Consider the following 12,952-nt stretch of genomic DNA (forward strand, 5'->3'; position numbering starts at 1 on the left):
CTGAATCAGATACGGTCACTACGAGTTTTTGGTAATGTCGTTTGGGCTTACTAATGCTTCTATGATTTTTATGGACCTGATAAATAGGGGTTTCCATGAATTTCTAGATCAGTTTGTAGTGGTGTTCATCGACAATATTCTAGTATATTCTAAGAGTTCGGAAGAGCATGGAAATTATCTGAGGTTGGTACTTCAGGTTCTACGGGAGAAGAAGTTGTATGCTAAGCTGAAGAAATGCGAGTTCTGGCTGAATCAGGTCGCATTTCTAGGCCATGTAGTGTCGAAGGGTGGTATCTCAGTTGATCCTGATAAGATAGAAGCAGTGGTTGACTAGGTGAAACCGAAGAGTGTGTAGGATGTTCGGAGTTTCCTTGGACTGGCTGGGTATTACTGGCAGTTTGTAGAAGGATTCTTGAAGTTATCTAGCCCTCTGACATGGTTTACGAGGAAGGGTGTGAGATTTGATTGGACCGACGAGTGTGAACAGAGTTTCCAGGAGTTTAAACACCGACTAGTTATAGCTCCGATTTTAACCATTCCATCTAGGGATGGTGGTTTTGTGATTTACAGCGACGCATTGCTGAAGGGTTTGGGATGTGTGCTGATGCAATAGGGAAAGGTAATTGCTTATGCTTATCAGCAACTCAAGGAATACGAGAAGAATTACCCCACGCATGATCTGGAGTTGGTAGCAATAGTATATGCGTTGAAGATCTAGAGACACTACTTGTATGGTGAACAGTGTGAGATCTTCACAGACCACAAGAGCCTCAAATGCTTTTTCACATAGAAAGAGTTGAACATGAAGCAGAGGAGGTGGCTACAACTGATCAAGGACTACGATTGCACGATTAGCTATCACCCGGGGAAAGCTAATGTGGTAGCTGATGCATTGAGTCGGAAGTCATAGCATACGTCAGTATTTGCAGTGGTAGGTCAGCATCACATCAGATGGGATTTGGAAAATCTTGGTGTGGAATTAGGGGATGGTAATCATCTAGCTTTCATTGCTAGCTTGGTGATCTAGCAAACACTATTTGAGAGGATTAAAGTTGCGCAAGCTAATGATACGGAGATAGTTGAGACCATAAAGAAAGTGCAGAAAAGGTTCACTGCAAATTTTAACATCTCTGAGGGAGGTGTGCTGAGGTTTGGGATCAAGCTGTGTGCTCCAAACGACGATGGGATAAAGAGGATGATCCTGGAGGAGGCGCATCATTTTTTATATACGGTACATTCGAGTAGTACGAAGATGTATCAGGATTTGCACAAATCTTTCTGGTGGAGTGGCATGAAACGAGAGATTGCTCGATTTGTAGAGCATTGTCCGATGTCTCAATAGATGAAAGCTGAACATCAGAGGTCAGCAGGGCCGTTGCAGCCATTGAGTATCGTAGAGTGAAAATGGAAGCACATTTCCATGGACTTCGTTACTGGGTTACCACCAGCATTACACGGGCAGAATGTCATTTGGGTAATTGTAGATAGTTTGACTAAATTTGCTCACTTTGTACCGATGAAAGTTAGCTACTCTTTGAGTAGGCTAGCAAGGTTGTATGTGCAAGAGATAGTCAGAATACACAGGGTACCGGTGTCCATTGTTTCAGATCGAGACCCAAGGTTTACTTCTCGATTCTAGAAGAGCTTACAAGAAGCACTGGGATGAAGCTTACTTGCAGTATAGCATTCCACCCCCCAGACTGATGGACAGTCAGAGAGGATGATACAAATCTTGGAGGATATGTTATGGGCTTATGTATTAGACTTCGGTGGTAGTTGGATTCAATTTCTATAATTGGTGGAGTTTTCCTATAACAACAGCTTCCAGGCTAGTATCGGGATGGCACCGTTTGAGGCATTGTATGGTCGGAGGTGTCAGTCTCCTTTGTTCTGGTATGAGGTTAGTGAACAGTAGATATTGGTTCTCGAACTCATATAGTAGGCTTCTGAGAAGGTTGGTTTAATAAGGGATAGGATTAAATCAGCTTAGAGTCGGCAAAAAAGTTACGCTTATGTTCACCATCGTGAGTTGGAATTCGAGGTTGGGGGTAAGATATTTATGAGAATTGTTCTGATGAAAGGGGTGATAAGATTCAGGAAGAAAGGCAAGCTGAGCCCAAGGTATATCGGACCATTCAAGGTATCGTAATGAGTGGGTCCAGTGGCCTACAAGATTGCACTACCCCTGACACTCTCAAGGATCCATGATGTGTTTCACGTATCCATGTTGAGGAGGTACATGTTGGATCCATCGCATGTGATTAGTTACAAGTCCTTAGAGATTGGGGATGCTTTGGCGTATGAGGAGATACCCGTTCAGATTCTAAACCGTAAAGTTCAGAAGTTGTGTACCAAGAATATACCATTAGTGAAGGTGTTGTGGCGGAATCACGCGGTTGAGGAAGCTTCTTAGGAGTTAGAGACAGAAATACGCGAGAAATATCTGTAGTTGTTTAGAGTAGTAGTTTTGATAGCAAGATCGGTATGGGTATGTATGTATGTACCTAATACTCTGTTATCATAGTAGTATTGTGTGCTTAGTCTCTGGGAGAGTTTTGTAATATTGTGAGCTCCCAAGATAGCGTATGTATGTAACCACGGTATTCCTCCGCCATAAGTGAGGGTATGTATGTATTTGGGGCGAAGCTACTATGTGGGTGGCCACTGGCTCTTCCTAAGAGTCAGGTATACGTATGGGTATGTAGATGACTAGGTGAATGAGAGATTTCAAATTTCGAGGACGAACTTTTTGTAAGGAGGGGAAGTTGTAAGAACCTGACTCGAGGTATGTAGATTGAATAAACGAAAAAAGGTAAAAAGGTAAATTTTGCAAGCTTCGTCGATGAAGCCATTGTTCTCATCGATGAAGGCCTTTATACTCTTCATCATTGAAATTCAGAGCCTCGTTGATGAATATATATTGAACGTATTGTAAAATATTAGAATAGGGTCTGTCATCGAAGGAGTCGATTTGTCGACGAAATGTATAGATGATTTGTCGACAAAGGTTCCATCTCATCGACAAGGTTGGCTGGGTCAAAGGGGCTATAAATATCCTATTTCCATGCTTAGTTTCTAAGAAAACTCAAACACACACACACACACACACACACACACTCTCTCTCTCTCTCTCTCTCTCTCTCTCTCTCTCTCTCTCTCTCTCTTTCTCTTTCTCTCTCTCTCTATCTCTCTCTCTCTCTCTCTCTCTCTCTCTCTCTCTCTCTCTCTCTCTCTTCAATTCTTTGCTGTTTGTCGCCTGTTTTGACGATCCGATGTTACTGCATAGATCAAGGGAGGAATCCCTTCAAGAATAGTGGATCGGAAAGTCGTTTTGAGGATTTTCGGGTTTTGACCCAAAATTAAGGTAACGGTCCGATTTCAATTTTTCTTTGGAATATGTGTAATAGTAAGAATTGTAAGGAAGTATTGTTCTTGGTTGTTTAGGTTTTGGTGTCTTGGTTCGTAGTTTTGGAGCTATAGAGTTCATAGTTTAGTATTCGAGAAAAGGTAAGGGGATTCTGTTTATATCAGTTTATCTTTTGAAATCGGGATTGGTAAACTTGTAGTGTCGTATATATGTTTTGGTTACTTATTTAGGGAAATCTATCACGTGAAAATGCAAGATTTTCGGGTTACAGGTTTTGGGAAAATTTGGGGGTTTCGAGTATCATCTCTATTTTGTTAGAGAAATTGTATGTTGTCTTAAAATTGTAGTATTGAGATGACCATACCCATATTTGTATTAAACTGTGTTCTTGAACTGAAAAACGATATGATTTGGTTTATACTCAAATAAGTGTGGGATGAAATGTTGTATATAAAATGTTCCAAGTTTTGTAAAAACAGCTAGAGGCGGCTAGTTACCATACACTGATGATTATAGGGACATAAGTTCCAAAATTGTTCCAAGTTTTGTAAATCAGCTAGGGGCAGCTAACTACCATACACTGAATCAGCTAAGGGTGGCTAATTACCGTACGCTGACACCATGTCTCGGCTAATTACAGTGGACAAGAGTGTCCGGCTCTATATCTGAGGGTGTGAAATATCGCTTGTTCTTTCTGGCTGGTCACCAATGGGTGTGCGCTACACCGTAGTGCCAACGATATCGCTTTGAGGCCTTAGTTATCACAGGTTATCGAATGCTCGTATTGGCTACGTTATCGCTGTGAGACTTCAGTTATCGCAGGGTAATTGGGTGCTTAGTGTGACGACACTGACCGTATGTTTGGGTATCGTATGTACTGAAACTGAATTTGTGAAAATTACTGGAACTGTATTAAACTGTATCGTATTGTATTATGTTATGTTATGTTTTACACTGAAATAACACTCGTATGCCACACACTGATATAACTTACTTTCTTCCTTACTGAGAGGTATCTCACCACGAATATACAAAATATTTTTTAGGTCCTTTGGGTAGCCGAAACTAGCATCCTAGCGTCCGAAAGTGGGAATGTTGGTTAGCTGCGTTTAGTACCTGTGTAGGTACGAGTTTTGTAACCAAGTTGTCATTGTTGGATTTTGTAGATACCCAGAGTGTGTACTGTAATTTTGGGAATGTATATTCTAGTTCTATATAGACTCTGGTATGGTATGATGTATGTATAGAAAGAACATTTCCGCTACATATTTGATGAGTATGGATATGTATGTGAATGTGTATAGGGTGTACGTGCACCCCACAAGGTCAAACGTTCATTCAATGTTGTATCATGTATGTTTAATTGATATAGAGACAGGTTAGGTTATTATATTCACACATGGGACCCATCTGTGGGTTCGGGGCATGACAGAGAAGTTGTGAGATATTCCATGTTCTTCTCAAAAGTTCTCAACATCTTTATTTTTGAATTCTCTACGTCTATCACTTCTAATATTTATAACACCATACCCCTTTTCATTTTGAAGTTTCTTACATAATTTGATCAACATCTTGCACACTTCATCCTTGGAGAATAGGAAAAGTACCCAGGTAAACCTAGAGTAGTCATCAACAATAACGAATGCGTATTGCTTTCCTCTTAGGCTTTGTGTTCTGGTGGGGCCAAACAGGTCTAGATGAATAAGTTCCAGTGGCCTACCTGTAGAGATGTGCTTCTTCTTTTTAAAACTTGTATTGGTTTGGTTCCCAAGTTGACAAGCATCACATACATTGTCCTTTATAAACTTGGTGCTAGGTAGACCCTTGACTAAGTTCTTTTTAGCTAATTTGGACAACAAGTCCATACTAGCATGTCCTAGTCTCCTATGCCATAGGAAACTAGCTTCATTTAAGGCTGTGAAGCATTTAACTTCTTGAGATATCAAGTTTTCAAAGTTAATGCAATATACGTTATCAACCCGACTAGTAATGAACAAGGTGTCATGTTTTTCACTATGTTCAACTATGCATTTTTCTTGTTTGAATGTTACTTCAAAACCTTTATCACTTAGTTGACTAATTCTAAGCATATTATGTTTTAACCCTTCTACCAATAAAACATCATCAATTACCAAGGAGTGTTCCTTACTGACTTTCCCGATGCCGATAATTTTGCCTTTAGCATTGTCTCTGAAGGTGACATGTTCACCATCCTTTAGTGTCAACAAGATAAACTTGGACTTGTCTCTGGTCATATGCATTGAGCATCCGCTATCCAAGTACCATTTGTCTTTTGATGGGGTGGACCTAAAACATACCTACAAAAAGGGATTCAAGATGTTACTTTTGGTACCCAAACCTTCTTAGGTCTTTTTGAGTTTGTTTTAGTTTCATTTTTGACTCTCCATTCATTTTTTATTTTGATATTCTTTCTCTTGAATGGGCATTCAAACTTTATGTGTCCCTTTTTCTTATATAAGAAACACGTAGTGTGTTCATATGCATTGGTTAAAGATGTGCTTGCATAATGTTTAGAAGCTTTTACAAAGTACCCCATGTAGAGGTTCTTTTTATTTTTGTTTTCAACTCCATTGAATCTTATGCCTTCATTATCCAAAGACATTCTTTGTGATCCAACCAGTTTATCAAAATTTTCTTCTCCTCTAGTGAAGTTTTAGATGATTTTAGATTGATTCTCAATTTTACTTTCAAGATTACGCAGTTCTGAGTCTTTTATACCTTTACCATTCACTTGCAACTTTTCTAGTTCTTAAGAAATTTGATTGATTTTACTTACAAGTTCGTCAATAATTGAGTCCTTTTCTTTTTAAGCCAATTTACATGACTCTAGTTGGTTCAATAATATTATATTTTGTCCTTTAAGTGTGATTCTCTTGGACACTTTTATAAACCTCTTATTTAGTGAAAATAATTCAGCTTGAATTTCATTATATGAAGGCATGCTCTCATATGAGTCACTACAAAATTCATCACACAATTCTACAGATGAATTTGAATAAGAATTTACCTCGTTGTCTCTTACTATGAAGCACGAGTTAGCTACATCTTGATCACTTGATTCACTTTCTGAGCTACTTGAGCTGGAGTCGTTCCAAGTCGTAGCTTTCATTGCTTTCTTTTTCTTCTTCTTGCCATCTTTCTCAAGCTATGGACAATCAAACTTTATATGTCCTACCTTCTTACATTTACAACAAGTAGGGGGTTCATTCTTTGTTTCTTTCATGCTTATTTCACCTTTATTTGTTTTTGGCCCTCTGAATTTTCTAGCAATTCTTTTATTCCTTTTGAAGAATTTGCCTAAACGTCTAGTGAATAGGGCTAAATCATCATCGTCCAACTCATTATCCTCTTCTTCACTTGAGCTTTCCTTCGAAGCTTTAAGGGCTATTGATTTCTTTTTGTTTACAACCTTCAATAGTTCTTTAATTTACAGCCATCTCATACGTGAGAAATGATCCTCTAAGTTAATCTAGGGAAGTATTCTTGAAGTTTTTGCCTTCAGTTATGGCAGTACCGAAAGGGGTAATTTCAGGGCCTAAAATTCGTCAATGAAGTTTATGAGTTCGTCGATGAACTCCCTTCTTGGCCTCGATGAAGAAATGATGTGTTTCGTCGACAAATCCATTTGTATAAATAGCTCAAACTCGGATTTCAATGAGCAAATTCGCATGCAACTCCTCTCTCTCTCTCTCTCTCTCTCTCTCTCTCTCTCTCTCTCTACTTCATCCGCCACCCCTTTTCTCTAGATTTTGGCTCGGTTCTCCACCGATTTGACGATCGGAAGCCGTCATGCTACTCCTGAAAAGTTTCTTTTCAAGTTTGCTGGAGTTGATCATTGGTTAGGCCAATTTGGGCACCATCCCAAAATTTGGGTAAGTTGGTTATTTTAAGTTTTATAGGATATTGGGTATTTCAGGTCTGAGGAAATGTAGTAGATGGAATAATACTGAAGTTTTGTTGGGGAAAATGTAAATTTCAGGGTGTTGAGCTTGGAATACCATGTGTGTAGATTTGGATTAAATTGAGGGCTTCTCAGTAGTCAGGTAAGGGGATAAACTAAGTCAGTATTTTTCATGAAATTATTTACCATATTACAACATTTATTTCAAAAATTATGTACGTATTAGCACAATGTTTGTGTAACGACCTGCTTATCTAATCATATAATAAAACATATTTAATAATAAGGTCAACCCGAACCCGTAAGTAATGGGCACACATCTGACATTCATAGCGGAAGCCTAAGCAGCAGTAAATGAAAATCACATTCTCATAACCAAAAAATACATAATACCAGAGTTAACTATAATCCAAAACACTATGTTTATGTACAATCTCCAAAAAATATAGAATATAAACATATCTAGGAACTCACAACACCAATCTACTGTTCCTAGATCAAAACCTACCCTCTTAGCGGGGTAGTACCGTACTAACACAACAGCGGCTTCAATGCACTGGTCCTTTTGAGTTTCCTGAAAATAATTTAAGTTCAGGGGTGAGACACTTCTTAGTAAGGGAAAATAAACTAAATACAGTAATGTGGCAACATGAATATTTGATGCAATTATACATATACAGTACATTTCATATACCTGAAAACATTCATCATAACATACTGAATAATCTTATACTTTTGTATTTTCTAATAAATCATACAGTTCATAAAATTTCTAATATAGCTAATAATACTGAAAATTCACCTAGGATGTATAGTTAGCTGATGTCATGTATTACCCCCCATAATGGGTTGTGCAGCCCAAAGGCAGAACCCGATAATGGCTGGCCGACCACTACCGAGTCAAAAATGTCTATAAGTACGATGGGCTCACCACACCCTAGTCCAGACTACCAAGTGGACGTCTACAACTCTACTCTGAAAACCACATCCACTATCCATCTCCCACCCCCTTTGGGGGGCGGTTAGCACAAATTTGAACATAGATATCTGATCTATATAGTTACGATACCGTGCTCCTGAAATTAAACTAAACTAACATCCGGGTTCTTATAACATATAATACATGATAATATAGGATTTAACATAAATGGATTGATAGCATTTTCTATAATTTCATAAATATGGTCTTGCACCGAATATTTCATAAATACAGCCTTGCGCCGAACATTTCATAAATACGGCCTTGCGCTGAAGTCATACATAAAACACGGCCTTGCGTCAACTATTAATGATGGCCTTGCGCCGAATATCTCATACGTATCATTCTGAATAAATAAATCAATTATCATGTATTTCAAAATCATAATGTACTGTATTATTTCATAATTCCTGAAAACATATTTTACTCGTAAAATTTGTCATAACATAATACTTATCATGTAAAACTATATTTATGCCACACAATGCTAAGTAAAGTCATATATTTTATTTTAAAATCATATTTCCTGTATAACAGCTGTATTTTCCCAAATATGCATTTTCTCAACAATATTCAAATATAATACATGCTTTCCTAAAAATTAATTTGCTGATAAATAATAATAATTTGCATGGAAAATAACTGCTTTAGTTTACTCCCTTACCTAACACTAAAAAGAAACCCCCTAAAACGCGCTTGTCCTGCACCCGCAGGATTCCCCGTTCAACACCCTGAAAACGACAACTCCTAGAACTAAATTTCAGTATTTTTCCGTGTTATCTTATAACTACAGTAAGACCAAATTTGGCATAAAAAGTCTTACCTTAAATCAGAGATGAATTTCAACTCTGTTCCACAGACAATCCGCTCCGGCAAACTTGAAGAGAACTTCCCCAGGAGCATCGTGGTGGCCTCAAATCGTCAATCCGGTGAACTACAGAGCCGAAATTGAAGAGAGAGGAGAGAGAAATCGTAGGGAGGAGAGAGAGAGAGAGAGAGAGAGAGAGAGCGCGTGTGTTTCTGCCGATTTTTCTACATAAAAACTGAGTTTTAGGCTATTTATACTAGGGGCTTTGTCGACGAGTCACGTCACCTTGTCGACGAGGTTAAGAGGAAATTCGTTGACGAACTCTCCCCTTCGTCAACAAAATTCAAAGTCGCCTAAAACATCCTCTTGGTATCTTCTCGTCGATGAGCCCAATATACAACATCGTCAACGAACGCAAGCATGTTGCCTCCTTCTATTACTGTTTCCTATTTTCCTTTTTCTTTATTATTTAAATACCATTATTCTTTAGGTCGTTACAGTTTAAGAATACTACTGCTGAATAGGAAAATGAATTTAACGTTAATTATTGAGAAATATGATTTCAGATCAGGATTTATGATTAAAAGTATTATTCATAATTGTGTGGCATGAGTATAATTTCCATGAAATCTTGTTATATTAAAATATTATTATTTTTCCCAAAATAAGCATGTTTTTCTCAATTTTTAGGAAAACCATGAAAATAGTACAGGAACTATGATTTTATGAATATTATGTTAAACAGTACAAGAATTTCATGTTCAACACGTTACGATATGTCGGCGCAGATACCGTGACTTACATATTGTGATATGCCGGTGCAGATGCCATGAATTATGTTGGTGCAGATGCCATAATCATGTATGATATGTTAAATTCATGAAAATATTATCATGTCAAGTATTACTATGAATATGAAACAGCCATGTATCAGTATTTGAAACGTACTATATGTTATTAGAACCCAGATGGTTTAGTTTAGATTTCACGAGCACGGTACCGTAACTACAAGTTTAAGTTCAAGTTCAAGTTCAAATACAAGTTTATGATAGTGCTACCACACATCTTATGTAGAGTGTGGGAGATGGCAGTCGATGTGGCTTCATGGTAGTGTAGGTGCTCTCTTGGAAGTCCAGACCAGGTAGGGTAGGCCCATCGTACTTACAGACTCATGTTTGACTTAGCATGGTTGGCCAACAATTGCTAGGTCACACCTTCGAGCTGCACAACCTAGTTATGTGGGGGTAATACATGACATCAGCTAACTCCATCCTGGATATTATTCATGTATTGTATAGTTATATAAGAAGATTTTCATACACAAAAATTTAGTACATTATACCATGTTATGATGTATCATGTTTTATTCAGATACGATACAGATAGTTTTTACTAGATATGATTTATGTACTAATATTATGTATTACACGAAAATACTCATGTTGCCACACACTAGTGTTAGTTTATTTCCCTTACTGAGAGGTGTCTCACCCCAGCATTACAAACATTTCAGGAAATCCAGGTAGGAGGGCGGATAAAGCCCTACAACAGTAAAAGAGGATTGGACTACCCTATCTGTAGGGTAAGTGGATGAGCTAGGGTTAGATGGATTTTTGGGTTGAGACCCTAGGTGCACTTTTTGGTTTTTTGTGGGTCACTGCATGTATATGTATATTACGGATTTAATAGAACTCTGGTATGGTTTCTAGTATTTATGGTATTTATATAATTTTATGTTTTTCACTGCTTAGGTATCATAGTTTTATGATAGGTATATCCCTGGTACCCATGGTTCCAGGTTGACCATGACTATGACCGTTTAGCTGGATATTATGTATGTTATTATGTGGAAAAAATAAATGGCAAAATAGGCAGGTCATTATAGTTTGGTATCAGAGCCTAGGTTGCTAGGTTCTACAGACTTTAGAATGCAGTGGAAACAATACCAAAGTATAGGAAAAGGATTTGAGGTTTTGTTCTGCAGTCTAGAGGTAGGACTTCCGTGGTGGTTCTGTGTCTTTCCTGGGGTGACGATTTCAAGAAAGCCATAGTAAACTATTTTTGGGTTGTGTTTCTAAAGTGTAGGACTGAATCTTGAATTAAGATAAGGATGTTAAGATAGGGGGATGATATGAGATTTTAGTTGGATACATAAATTAGAAGGATAGGGTACCTGAGCCATGCTTATTGTCTTTTCAGGATGGACCCTTGGGGTGGCAATGCCCATGCGAGTGGTAGAGATGGTGCAAGGCCCTCAAATGTAGATGGGGCTGATTCAGATCTGATATTATGCAGTGTAGCTCAGCAGGTCATGGTTGAGATCACACATAGCTCTAGGGAGCAGGGAAGCCCATCTGCAGGCCATGGGTATACAATAGAGAAATTCACGAAGATAAATCCTCCGGCATTTTCTGGAGGAGCTGATCCTACAGCCGCCGAAAATTGGATGCATGAAATTGAGAAAGTGTTGGCAGTATTACAATGCATAGAGGAGTAGCAGGTCTTATTTGCCACCTACAAACTGACAAGGGAGACTGAAAAGATGGTGGACTACTGTAAAACTACTAGAGGAACAGAGGATGGTACCTATGGCTATGACTTGGTGCCAGTTTAGAAAATTGCTCTTTGATAGATACTTTCTAGCCACTATTAGAGAAGCCAAAGTGGAGGAATTTCTGAATTTGAAGCAAGGACAACAGTCAATCCAGCACTACGCGGAGAGGTTCATAGAGTTGTCTCGCTTTGCCCCGTATATTGTTCCCGATGAAGTAAAGAAGGCAAGGCAGTTTGAAAGAGGTCTGAGGTGAGAAATTTACAAACAGGTAGCAGTGCTGAAAGTGCAGGACTCTACTGAGTTAGTAGACAAAGCAGTTGTGGCTGAGGCCAATGAGCAGGTAGATGCAGAGAACCAAGGACAAAAGAAAAGATCCACGCCTTCCGATTTTCAGCAAGGATCTAGCCGAGGCCAGTAGAGTAAAGGAAATTATAGCAGAGGACAAAGGCAGGGGATAGTGGGTCAAGTGGTTTCGGGAGTGCAGACCCACCCTATATGTTGACCTGTGGAAGGTGACACTTGGGAGAGTGTCGAATGGGGAGAGACGCCTGTTATCATTGTGCTAGACTAGGAAATTTGGTACGAGATTGCCCTGTAGCACCTAGTATCGCTCATACTCCTAGACCTTATCGGGGAGGTTATCAGGCGCCTTGTGGAGGTCAACAGAGGAATGTAGCTCCGACGAGGGTTTATGCTCTGACACCAGGAGATGCTGAGACTATCGTAGACATCATAACAGATACCCTTATTGCTTTATCATATCCAATTATTGTTTATTTGATTCAGGTACCACCCATTCCTTTGTATCTGAGGGGTATGTTAAATTGTCTAGAGATGAGACAGTTATTAGATGTAGAATTGTCAGTGGCTTCACTGGCTGGATTAGTGATGAAGTGTTGTAGGGTGCTCAAGGGTTACCCAGTAGAAATTCATGGGAGAATTCTACTAGTTGACCTAATTGTGCTTGACATGCATGGATTCGATGTAATACTAGGCATGAATTGGTTGGCAACTAACTATGCTAGTATCGATTGTCATCTGAAAGAGGTGATATTCAGACCACCGAGGAAGTAAGAATTTAGATTTGTGGGGTCACGGGTGTATTCTCCACCTCAGTTAATCTCAGCCATGCAAGCAAGAAGATTACTTTTGGACGGGTGTCAGGGGTTTATGGCCTATGTAAAGGAGATGACAGAAAATGAATTGAAACTTGGCAATATACCAGTAGTAAAAGAGTTTCCAAATGTTTTATGAGAGGAGTTATTTGGGTTGCCTCCCAACCGCGAGACAGATTTTTCTATCGATTTACTTTGAGGGACAGC

The sequence above is a fragment of the Malania oleifera genome, chromosome 13, assembly GCF_029873635.1.
Source record: "Malania oleifera isolate guangnan ecotype guangnan chromosome 13, ASM2987363v1, whole genome shotgun sequence".
Lineage (NCBI taxonomy): Eukaryota > Viridiplantae > Streptophyta > Magnoliopsida > Santalales > Ximeniaceae > Malania > Malania oleifera.